The sequence below is a fragment of the Coregonus lavaretus genome, assembly GCF_964263955.1.
Source record: "Coregonus lavaretus genome assembly, chromosome: 3".
Lineage (NCBI taxonomy): Eukaryota > Metazoa > Chordata > Actinopteri > Salmoniformes > Salmonidae > Coregonus > Coregonus lavaretus.
This window is the reverse complement of record NC_139990.1, coordinates 74733480-74746377: the sequence shown is the minus strand read 5'-3', so window position 1 is coordinate 74746377 and position 12898 is coordinate 74733480. Positions and strand designations below refer to the sequence as shown.

Below are 12898 nucleotides of genomic sequence, written 5' to 3'. Positions count from 1 at the left end.
AAAGGCAGATCAGAATATCTCCAGTTTCATTGCTGGGCTACACAGGCTTTCGTGCACTGTAATTTCGGAGATCAGCTGGAGCCGATGCTGCATGACAGAATTGTTTGTTGGGTATTAGATGAGTATCTAAATGGCGCCTATTGGCTGAGCCTAATCTGACATTTAGAGTGGCTAAGGAAAAAGCCTTGGCGGCTGAGACTGCTGCAAATAATGCCCGCCTGCTTTCCCTGAAAGACCAGGTCCTCCGACTGTGTCTGACGTTCATCTCACTGCACGTAGTAGGCCTTTGCGCATGGAGGGGGCGGAGTCAGAGTCCAGAGAGGACATCAGAGCCTGTTTCAGATGTGGGGGTGCCCATAATTCCAATAGCTGTAGGTTTAGGGCTTTCACTTCTCACTAATGTAAACAGAGTAGATATATAGCTTCAATATGTTTGAAAAAGTCCCAGTCTCAGGCCTCAGGCAGCTCACCGAAGCCCACTAGGGCCACACAGCAGACATACTTGGTAAACTACGACCCAGACCCTGAGGAATATGTTGTCTATAGTACCCATACGGGGCCACAGCCTGAGAGGAAAAAGGCATATATGGCCACAGTGCTGCAGAGGATAAGTTCATTAGAGTTACCAACCTCAGAAATTGAAGCCCAAAAAAATGCTTCACAGAGTTCAAGTCACAGACACATCTCAAAATCAACTGTTCAGAGGGGACTCTGTGAATCAGGCCTTCATGGTCGAATTGCTGCAAAGAAACCACTACTAAAGGACACCAATAACAAGAAGTTTCTTGGCCCTGCTTGGGCCAAGAAACACGAGCAATGGAAATTAGACCTATGGAAATGTGTCCTTTGGTCTGGAGTCCAAATGGGAGATTTTTTGTTCCAACCGCCGTGGTTTAATGAGATGCGGTGTGGGTGAACGGATGTGCATTTCCCACCGTAAAGCATGGAGGAGGAGGTGTTATGGTGTGGGGGTGCTTTTCTGGTGACACTGTCTGTGATTTATTTAGAATTCAAGGCACATTTAACCAGCATGGCTACCACAGCATTCTGCAGCGATACGCCATCCCATCTGGTTTGGGCTTAGTAGGACTATCATTTGTTTTCAACAGGACAATGACCCAACACAACTCCAGGCTGTGTAAGGGCTATTTGACCAAGAAGGAGAGTGATGGAGTGCTGCATCAGATGACCTGGCCTCCACAATCCCCCGACCTCAACCCAAATTGAGATGGTTTGGGATGAGTCGGATGGCAGAGTGAAGGAAAAGCAGCTAACAAGTGCTCAGCATATGTGGGAACTCCTTCAAGACTGTTGGAAAAGCATTCCAGGTGAAGCTGGTTGAGAGAATGCCAAGAGTGTGCAAAGCTGTCATCAAGGCAAACGGTGACTATTTGAAGAATCTCAAATATAACATATTTTGATTTGTTTAACACTTTTTTGGTAACTACATGATTCCGTATTTGTTATGTCATCGTTTTGATGTCTTCACTACAATGTAAAAAATAGTAAAAATAAAGAAAAATCCTTGAATGACTAGGTGTGTCCAAACTTTTGATGTCTTCACTACAATGTAAAAAATAGTAAAAATAAAGAAAAATCCTTGAATGACTAGGTGTGTCCAAACTTTTGACTTGTACTGTATGATATATATACATTTACATTTACATTTTAGTCATTTAGCAGACGCTCTTATCCAGAGCGACTTACAGTTAGTGAGTGCATACATTTTCATACTGGTCATACACGATGTGTAGATGATATATCTCTGTTACATACAGTCTGTCTGTCTACCTGTCGGTCAGTCTGTCTACCTGTCGGTCAGTCTGTCTACCTGTCGGTCAGTCTGTCTACCGGTCTGTCAGTCTGTCTACTGGTGTATATGAAGGAGCTACATGACTCAGTGTGCGTCCCAAATGGCACTACTTTTGACCAGGCCCACAGCATCATATTCCCTATGTAGGGCACTACCTTTGACCAGGCCCACAGCATCATATTCCCTATGTAGGGCACTACCTTTGACCAGGCCCACAGCATCATATTCCCTATGTGGGGCACTACTTCTGACCAGGCCCACAGTAGTCTAAAGTAGTGCACTATATAGGGAATATGATGCCATTTGGGACTGAGCCCAGTAGATCTGGTACTATGAAGTACCTACATGTCAGTACACTGTTATACATATCCATATTATTATATCTGAACAATATGTCCAGGTCTCAGTAGAGCGGTATAACTCATATATCCATATATATATCATATATCCAGTGTAGAGGGTGTGTTAGGAGGGTCTCCTCCCCAGGGATCAGTCTCCACAGACTGGTTTCTAGCTGGAGGGGAACCAACAGGCGTGCATGGTCCGCACTCACCACCTGTAGGTCGTCAAGCAGGGACCCTCCCAGTGACATCTCTCCCAGAGGCATGTCAGGGTTTGTGGTGTGCAGGAAGCCTCTATACAGATATCTAGAGCTAGACTCTGAGCTCTGTGAACCTCTTCTGGGGCTAAAGCTGCTCTGGTAGAATAGTACTGCTGGAGACGCTCCTGCAGGGTGAGACATAGCTGTAGTCTCTTGGGTCTCTGGGACTCTGCTGCTTTGACAGGCTTCTCATCCAGACTAGACTTATGCTGCTGGGGCTGGCAAAGGTCAGCTTTCTGTCGCTTGGTTGCCTTGGTGATGTGTTTCATGACCACACCCTCCAGCCCCTTCCTAATGGACTTGGGGGAGGCGGAGACTAAGCTAAGCTCCTCCCAGCTCTCCGACATCTTCTGTTCCACCTTCTCATCCTAAGCCGCTCGGCCTGCATGTTCTATCAACCTCTTGACGGCCAACGTAGCGATGCCCAGGACCGCGGCCCCTCCCACTCCCAGAATCAATCGGGCGTTAGCCAGCAGGAAGTCTATCACCACAGCAATGCCCTCCTCGCCCCGGCTCCTCCTCCACCGGAAGTCCATCACTTCCTGTCCCACAGTGACACCAATTTACAACGTCTGCTATGTTGTATTCTAACGCCAACACATTTGATAAAATAAAAAAAACACCGTTATTTAGCTGACTAGTCGGTTAGTCGATATATATATATATACACAGTGGGGGGAAAAAGTATTTAGTCAGCCACCAATTGTGCAAGTTCTCCCACTTAAAAAGATGAGAGAGGCCTGTAATTTTCATCATTGGTACACGTCAACTATGACAGACAAAATGAGAGAAAGAATTCCAGAAAATCACATTTTTAATGAATTTATTTGCAAATTATGGTGGAAAATAAGTATTTGGTCACCTACAAACAAGCAAGATTTCTGGCTCTCACAGACCTATAACTTCTTCTTTAAGAGGCTCCTCTGTCCTCCACTCGTTACCTGTATTAATGGCACCTGTTTGAACTTGTTATCAGTATAAAAGACACCTGTCCACAACCTCAAACAGTCACACTCCAAACTCCACTATGGCCAAGACCAAAGAGCTGTCAAAGGACACCAGAAACAAAATTGTAGACCTGCACCAGGCTGGGAAGACTGAATCTGCAATAGGTAAGCAGCTTGGTTTGAAGAAATCAACTGTGGGAGCAATTATTAGGAAATGGAAGACATACAAGACCACTGATAATCTCCCTCGATCTGGGGCTCCACGCAAGATCTCACCCCGTGGGGTCAAAATGATCACAAGAACGGTGAGCAAAAATCCCAGAACCACACGGGGGGACCTAGTGAATGACCTGCAGAGAGCTGGGACCAAAGTAACAAAGCCTACCATCAGTAACAGACTACGCCGCCAGGGACTCAAATCCTGCAGTGCAGACGTGTCCCCCTGCTTAAGCCAGTACATGTCCAGGCCCGTCTGAAGTTTGCTAGAGTGCATTTGGATGATCCAGAAGAGAATTGGGAGAATGTCATATGGTCAGATGAAACCAAAATATGGTAAAAACTCAACTTGTCATGTTTGGAGGACAAAGAATGCTGAGTTGCATCCAAAGAACACCATACCTACTGTGAAGCATGGGGGTGGAAACATCATGCTTTGGGGCTGTTTTTCTGCAAAGGGACCAGGACGACTGATCCGTGTAAAGGAAAGAATGAATGGGGCCATGTATCGTGAGATTTTGAGTGAAAACCTCCTTCCATCAGCAAGGGCATTGAAGATGAAATGTGGCTGGGTCTTTCAGCATGACAATGATCCCAAACACACCGCCCGGGCAACGAAGGAGTGGCTTCGTAAGAAGCATTTCAAGGTCCTGGAGTGGCCTAGCCAGTCTCCAGATCTCAACCCCATAGAAAATCTTTGGAGGGAGTTGAAAGTCTGTGTTGCCCAGCGACAGCCCCAAAACATCACTGCTCTAGAGGAGATCTGCATGAAGGAATGGGCCAAAATACCAGCAACAGTGTGTGAAAACCTTGTGAAGACTTACAGAAAACGTTTGACCTGTGTCATTGCCAACAAAGGGTATATAACAAAGTATTGAGAAACTTTTGTTATTGGCCAAATACTTATTTTCCACCATAATTTGCAAATAAATTCATTAAAAATCCTACAATGTGATTTTCTGGATTTTTTTTCTCATTTTGTCTGTCATAGTTGACGTGTACCTATGATGAAAATTACAGGCCTCTCTCATCTTTTTAAGTGGGAGAACTTGCACAATTGGTGGCTGACTTAATACTTTTTTCCCCACTGTAGAAGCAAACCGGATGGACATCATGAAAATGATCGGAGAAGTTGAGAGTAGAAGAAGTTCAGGAGCAAAAACAAATAAAATAGAATTATTGTAAAATTGACTGTGTCCATAAGGTGTAAATAGTAAGTATAGGCTGGAAGTAGAGGCCTGGGCATTGTTGTTCACTAATTTACCCCAAGTAGGGAAAGGATGGCGGGGTTGAAAAGTAATAAAGGGGAGTATATATAAAACATGGGGGATTGGAAGTGATGCAGACAATTACATTGATAGAAGTTACAATCTATCTCCAATATTAAGCTGATCTACCCCCAGAAAAAAAAAAAAAAAAAAGATAGCCATGTTTCCGTGAAACAGAGTATGTTACAGGCCTTGATGTCTCTCTGGAAAGAAATCCTTTCCCGTAGTTCGTCGACTTTGTTAACCAAAGATTGAACATTAGCGAGTAGAGTACTTGGAAGCGGTGGGTGGTGTGTGCGCCAGCAGGCCGCTCCGATTGCCTCTCCTCCGCCAGCGATGTTTTGGGTCAGCCGCTGCAATCCATTCAGTTGCCCTGGGGAGAGCAAACAAAGGATCCGCTTCGGCAAAGTCGTATTCCTGGTCGTAATGCTGGTGAGTTACCACCACTCTGATATCCAATAGTTTTTCCCGGCTGTATGTAATGATGCAAAACACTTTCTGAGCTAATAATGTAAAAAATAAGACATTAAAAAACAAAATACCGCAAAGTTTCCTAAGAGCTAGTCGCGAGGCCGCCATCTTCGTCGGCGCCAGGTACCTATCCAGCAAAGATAGCAGCACAGTCATCAACTACATGCACCATTTCTTCACGAACTATGGAGTTGGGGAAACACGTGTGGGCCTGAATTGTGATAAATGCAGTGGCCAAAACAAGAACAAGTTCGTTGCTCTGGTATTGTGCCTGGCGGACCATGCACAAGCTCCACCACAGTCTGGACTTTAACTTCCTGATCACAGGCCACACCAAGTTTGCCCCCGACTGGTGCTTCGGCCTCATCAAGTAGCACTTCAGAAAGACCAGAGAGAACACTTTGTCCGAGATTGCTGGTGTTGTGAAGGACAGCACTGTGACAGGGGTCAACATCCCACAGCTGGTTGGACTGGAGGATGGTACGGTGCTTGTGGAAAGCTATGGCTGGCAACAACGCCTGACTCCGTACTTCAGGCCGCTGCCACAGATCAAGCAGTACCAGCACTTCAGGTGAATATCATTTTCATTGCATTGTATGAGGTTATTCTTCTGATCTAAACTTAGGCGGTGAATTGATGTTATGCAAGGTGGTAATGTCTTCTAAAAGTATTTTTTTTATTTCCTGTTTTACAGCTTCAATGCTCTTTTTGAGAAGATCAGGAAGTTTTGTGACAAAGAGGCTATGGACATCACATGCCCTGCACCAAAATCAAGGGCAGGACAGAAACAGACTCTCCGAATATAGATTCCCTTGTTCATTCGTGGTTCGGACGGACAAGTCATCAGCACTATCTGCAGTGCCTCTATTCACATGACTCTCTCCTAACACACACGCCATATGTTGCTGCTACTATTATTATTTTTTATCCTGCTGCTCAGCCACTTTACCCCTGATTGTGTGCATATAACTACCTCATCTTTCACTGATATCGTTATTGATATTGTTCCTGTACATACTGTATATTCTTTTGTTCTTTGTCTACTGGCATTGACACTTGTTCTTTTTTTCTTTATTGACACTATCTATTTTTGATATTGCTACTATGCAAGTAACCATTTCGCTGTACCCTTTACAACTTCTGTAGAGACCCATCCACTTAGAAAGATGTGGCTGGGGGTTACAGCATTTCTTTCACATGACTCATCAATTTAGACAAGTGTGTCTGGGTAAGCGTCAACTAATATTTATTTAAAAAAAATATCTGGACACTTTCTGTTTACCTGGAATTTTTCCTTATTGTAGGCTACTACTTGTACCACTTTTAGTCTTAATCTTTACTACACTACTCACTGTTTAGCACATGACCTCACATGTGAACCCTTAAAGAGATGGGTGGAGCTGTCTTAAGAAGGTGTGAACAATCCTGAATGGGTGTAGAAAAAGAAGAGCTCTCCAGTAGGTGTACCAAAACATTCAAGGTATCAGAGCTCAGGATAAGACCCAGATACAGACAGCTAGAATCACAGATGTTTATTGACCAAACAAGGTGCAGGAAAAAGACAGGTCAAGGGCAGGCAGAGGTCAGTAATCCAGGGCAGAGTCAATAAGGTACAGAACGGTAGGCAGGCTCAGGGTCAGGGCAGGCAGAGGTTCGTAATCAGGGCAGAGTCAGACAGGTACAGAATGGCAGGCAGGCTCGGGGTCAGGGCAGGCAGAATGGTCAGAACCGGGGAAACTAGGAAACAGAAAGTTGAGAAAACAGGAAGACGGGAAAGCACGCTGGTAAGACCTGACAAGATAAGCCGAACTGGCAACAGACAAACAGAGAACACAGGTATAAATGTACAGGGGATAATGGGGAAGATGGGCGACACCTGGAGGGGGGTGCAGACAAGCACAAAGACAGGTGAAACCGATCAGGGTGTGACAGAAGACAAAGGACAGTGAGACACAAGTTTTATCTTGGACGCATGAAATGTAGGATGGATACGGAGGGTGCGGGGCAACAGAAGGTTAACAGCAGAGGGGCTAAGGATTTTAGAGATGGAGAACGGGCAGATGAAAGGGGGGGAAAGTTTACGGGACTCCACCCGGAAGGGCAGGTCCCGAGTAGAGAGCCATACCCTCTGCCCGAGCTGATAGCGGGGAGCAGGGGTCCGGTGGCGATCCGCTTGTCGCCGATACCTGGATGTGGTCTTCAAAAGAGCAGCCAGGGCTCTCTCCAGGTACGGCGACAGCAGCGGATGAACATCTGGGCAGAGGGTATGCTGACTTCTTCCTCTTGCTCGGGGAAGAGTGGGGGCTGATATCCCAAGGAACACTCGAAGGTCGAGAGACCAGTGGCCGAGCAGGGAAGGGTGTTGCGGGCGTATTCCACCCACACAAGATGCTTGCTCCAGGTCGTGGGGTTGGCGGAGACGAGGCAACGAAGGGCCATCTCCAGGTCCTGATTGGCTCGCTCCGCCTGGCCATTAGATTGGGGGTGGAAACCAGAGGACAGGCTGGCTAATGACCCAATGAGGGTGCAGAACGCCTTCCAGAACTGGGACGAGAACTGGGGATCACGATCGGAGACCATGTTGACCAGAAGTAGATGGATCCGGAAGATGTGCTGTGCCATGAGCTGAGTCGTCTCCTTGGCTGAGGGGAATTTGGGAAGGGGAATAAAATGGTCAGCTTTAGAAAACCTATCCACCACCGTCAGGATAGTAGTGTTGCCGTCTGACGGGGGAAGCCCAGTAACAAAGTCCAGGGATATATGGGACCAGGGGTGGTGAGGAACAAGGTGTGGTTGAAGAAGGCCAGCCGGAGCTTGCCGCGGAGTCTTATTTTGTGCACACACCGTGCAGGCGGTGACGAATGCAGAGACATCCGGCACCATGGAAGGCCACCAAAAGCGTCATCAGACAAAAGCCAGGGTCCGACGGGAGCCTGGATGGCAGGTCAGTCTACAGGAATGTGCCCATTCCAGGACCGGGGTACGGGCAGAGTCCGGGAAAAACATCCGGTGTGCCGGAACCCCTCCGTTGGGAGCGCTGTGCCTTACAGACCAGGCTCTCTATACCCCAGACAACTGCAGCCGCTAGACAGGAGGTAGGGAGGATGGTCTCGGGGTCAGACGGAGTAGCAGCGGGGTAATACAACCTTGAGAGTGCGTTCGGCTTCACGTTCTTGATCCCCGAGCGGTAAGAGAGAGTGAAATTGACGGAATGGGTCCGGATGGACTAAGATGGGGCTGTAGTGAATCAACGTTTGAGGTCCGAGAACGCCTGGTCAGCTGCTGGAGACCACGTGAAGGGAACCTTGGGAGAGGTGAGGGCTGTGAGTGGGGAAGCCAGGATGCCGTAACCCCGGATGAAGCGGCGGTAGAAGTTAGCAAACCCCAGGAAATGTTGCAGCTGCACTCTGGATGTGGGTTGAGGCCAATCCACCACCGCTCTCACCTTGTCTGGATCCATCTGTATATGTCCTGCAGCGATGACGTATCCAAGGAAGGAGATAGTGGAGCGATGGAACTCACACTTCTCTGCTTTAACGAAAAGCTGGTTCTCCAGGAGACACTGAAGGATTGTCGGACGTGGAGGATGTGTTCTTGAGCTGACCTGGAAAAGACCAGGATGTCATCGAGGTAGACAAACACGAACTCCCTGCAACAAGAGAGTTCTCAATGTACTCCTCCATAGCCTTGATCTCCAGACCCGACAGGAGTAAAGCCGCCCCCGAGGTGTAGTGCCCGGGAGAAGGTCAATGGCGCAGTCGTAGGGTCGATGCGGAGGGAGAGAAGTAACGTGGGCCTTGTTGAAGACCTCCCGGAGGTCCAGGTACTCCGTCGGAATGGCGGAGAGGTCCGAGGCGTCTCTCAAGCCTGCAGGAAGAAGTCCAGGGGCCGGCAAGGCTGACTTGAGACAATGAGCATGGCAGAACGGGAACCAACCCATGCTAGAACCAGCAGCCCAGTCGTTTGTGCTTCTGGAGCCAAGAATATCCCAAAACCACCGGTACATGGGGAGATGAGCAGGAACTGCATACACTCAGTGTGATTTCCTGATACTCGTAGGTCGATAGGAATCGTATTGCGGGTGACTCCGCCAATAGAGCCCCCATCCAGCGCTCTGACGTCCATGGGAATGGAGAGGGGCTGAGCGGAGATTCCAAGCTCCGACATCAAGGTAGCATCGATAAAGCTCTCATCGGCCCCAGAGTCAATGAGCACCCGGAGTGATTTTCCCTCGTCACCCTATAATGGTGGCATGGAGAGGGGTGCGAGTAATGGGAGATTGGAAAATCTCTGTACGGCTCACCAGAGCACCGGTACCTACTGATGAGCCTGGTCTTTTAAAATGGACGGGTGGAAATATAATGTAATGTAGTCCCGCAATACAGACAGCTCCTGGTGTTCAGTCTGCGTAAACATTAATCCGGAGACAATCGAGCCCTTCTCAGTAGCTTGGGCTCTGGAGGAGGCGAGCCGACCACCCTCGGCGATTCCCCTGAGCACTCAGGTGACATCGGATTCTCTTGGAAGTGCCTTCGGGGGTTTCCGGGATTCCTTGGAGGCGAGGTGGGAATCGAGGGCGAGTGAGGGCGACAGGGAACAGATTCCCTTTCCTTCCTAAGTTCTCGTAGCCGCCCATCGATCTGGATGGTCAAGGCTATGAGGGAGTCGAGGTCCATGGGAAGCTCCCGGGCTGCGAGCTCATCTTTGATCACCTGCGATAATCCGTGAAGGAACAGGTCGAACAAAGCTTCTGGGTTCCAGGCACTCTCCACCGCCAATGTGGGAAAATCCACCGAGTAGCCTGCCACAACATGGGAGTCTTGGCGTAGCTGGAGCAGTTTATGAGCAGCCTCTCTCCCGGACAACGGAGACTCAACACCTTCCGCCACAAACTCCTCCAGACTGAGGCAGATGGCGGAATGTTGCTCCCACACCGCCGTAGCCCAGATGAGTGCCTTCCCAGACATCAGCGTTATGATGTATGCTATCCTCGAGCGGTCCGAGGGGAACGAAGAAGGCTGCTGCTCGAAGATGAGGGAGCACTGGGAGAGAAAGGCCCGGCAGGTGTAACGCTCCGGAGGAGGTAAGCGGGGTTCTCGGGACACTGGGGAAGGCTGGGATGAAGCGTTGCTGGTGGCGGGGTTGTTGAGAGTCTGGGGAATTACTGGTGTGGCTTGCTGCCTTGTAGGGAATCCACGGAATTGCTCCACCAATGTATCGAACGTCTGGTCATGGCATTCACCAGGGTATGGAGTCCCTCCATAAGGCATTGCAGTAACTCCTCGTGTCTTCCAATGGTGGCTCCTTGCTGGGAGACAGCGTTGTGGAACTGGTCTGAGTCTGCTGGGTAAGTCATGGCCAGTTCGTACTATCAGAACTCAGGATAAGACCCAGATGCAGACAGCTAGAATCACAGATGTTTATTGACAAAACAGGGGGTAGGCAAAAGACAGGTCAAGGGCAGGCAGAGGTCCATAATCCAGGGCAGAATCAATAAGGTACAGAACGGCAGGCAGGCTCGGGGTCAGGGCAGGCAGAATGGTCAGAACCGGGGAAACTAGGAAACAGAAACTTAAGAAAACAGGAAGACGGGAAAGCACACTGATAAGACCCGACAAGACAAGATGAACTGGCAACAGACAAACAGAGGACACAGGTATAAATGAACAGGGGATAATGGGGAAGATGGGCAACACCTGGAGGGGGGTGGAGACCAGCACAAAAACAGGTGAAACCGATCAGGATGTGACACAAGGGCCATTTTCTCAAAAGTTTGGTTACAAGTTTATCAACTTTCAAAGCAGAATTGCTTTCCCATTGTTCCTCAAATGCAGTGTATGATATAGCATTTTGTAGCTCTGTGTCTCTGTATTTATCCAATGTAAAAAAACACAATTTCAAACTTTGTTACATAAGACCGAATCAAGGCAGTCGGTCACATATGGGCTCGGTGCCTTGTTTAGTCATGTAGACTCTGATGCTCGGGAGGCACCCGTGTGCTCATCTAGGACCCTAACTGCCACTGAACAGAACTATGCGCAGCTGGATAAAGAGGCCCTGGTGAAATTTTTTGCAGTCAAGAATTTCCATTAGTATTTGTTAGGTTGCTATTTTGTGGTCTACACCAACCATAAGTCCTTGCTGGGCCAGCTTCATAATTTGAAGCCCATTCCCTATATTCTCTCCACTCAGATGGTCAGATGGAGCCTGATACTGGGAGCCCATAGTTATGAGCTTTGCTATCGTCTAGGGAAGCAGCTGGCTAATACGGATGCCTTGAGCCGCCTGCTACTCGCTACCCCTTTGTCTGAGCCACAACATTCCTGGGAAGTGATGCTGTTGGAGGTGGTGCCTGATGCCCCTCTCCATGCTTCTAGAATAGCCGCACTGACCTTGAAGGATCCTGTCCCTGGTGTTCCCCTGGGTGCTGCAAGGATGGATATCTGAGGTTCCTGGCAGACAGGAAACCACTTGAGGCAAAAAAACGGCCTGACCTCCTCAGCCATTGCACCAGCTGTAGTCATCGGCAGTTCTATGGTAAGAAACATCATGGTTCCCAGGGCAAAAACTCTGTGCTATCCTGTAGCACAAGTACAGGACATTAAAAGGCTACTTCCAACCGTTCTACAACAGCTGCCAGGAGCTGACGCTGTCGTAGTCCATGTGAGGTCAAACGACATTAGGAGGGCTAGCTCGGAACTTCTGAAAATGTATATTAAAGAACTTATTCAAGCACTGAAAGATTACAAAAAGCAGGTAATTATGTCAGTTCCGGTATCATCGTTGGGCCGCGAATGTGAAAGATTCAGCAGGCTACTGGCATTACACACCTGGCTAAAAGATTACTGTAGCTCTGTTGGAATCACTTGTATAGATAACTTTGACACCTTTTGGAAACAGAAGATGCTCTACAGGAATGATGGAGTCCATCCGAATTATCTTGGCTCCTGGACTCTGTCCACACATTTCAAGGCTGTGTTGAGACAATGACTTATCAATGACCCAAGCCCAGCTCAGTTAATCCCTACCATTGTGTTGCTGAGTTGTCATAATGCTGCAGCAAATGTACATTATCCCAGGGACGTTGGCAGACATAATGTAAGTAACCTAATTTATGTCCCTCTAACTGCCCTTAATGCCTGTTGATCCTACAGCTATTGTATGCAGTTAATGTACCTATGAACCAGAGTTATACTGTTAGCACTGAGGCGGTGTGCCCTAGTAGGAAGTCCACTGTGTGCATCTCACCCTGCACTATCAGCTCAAACATAAATAACATGAGCATGTCTACTTCTGCTAAGCTTCCCAGTAAAACAATGAAACCAATCAAGGATCCAAGAAAAGTGCTAACAGCCCACATTATCATATGTAGCCTAAGAAACAAGGTTCATGAAATCAATAACTTGCTAGTAACAGATGTCATTAATATTCTGACTATCTCTGAAACTCACTTATATAATACCATTGATGATACAATGGTAGCAATACATGGTTATAACATTTACTGAAAATACAGAAATGCCAATGGTTTGTATTCAGAACCACATTCATGTAAAGTTTAAAGAGGATCTCATGTTACATA

At 47.8% G+C, this 12898-nt stretch overlaps 1 pseudogene across 1 annotated transcript; it reads right to left on the bottom strand.

The window, feature by feature from the left end:
- Window positions 1-2234: 2234 nt before the first annotated feature.
- Window positions 2235-2950, bottom strand: LOC311108652 (mitochondrial dynamics protein MID51-like; annotated as a pseudogene). Its single transcript has one exon. The product of its transcript is annotated as a mitochondrial dynamics protein MID51-like (transcript).
- Between the last annotated feature and the right edge of the window lie 9948 nt (window positions 2951-12898).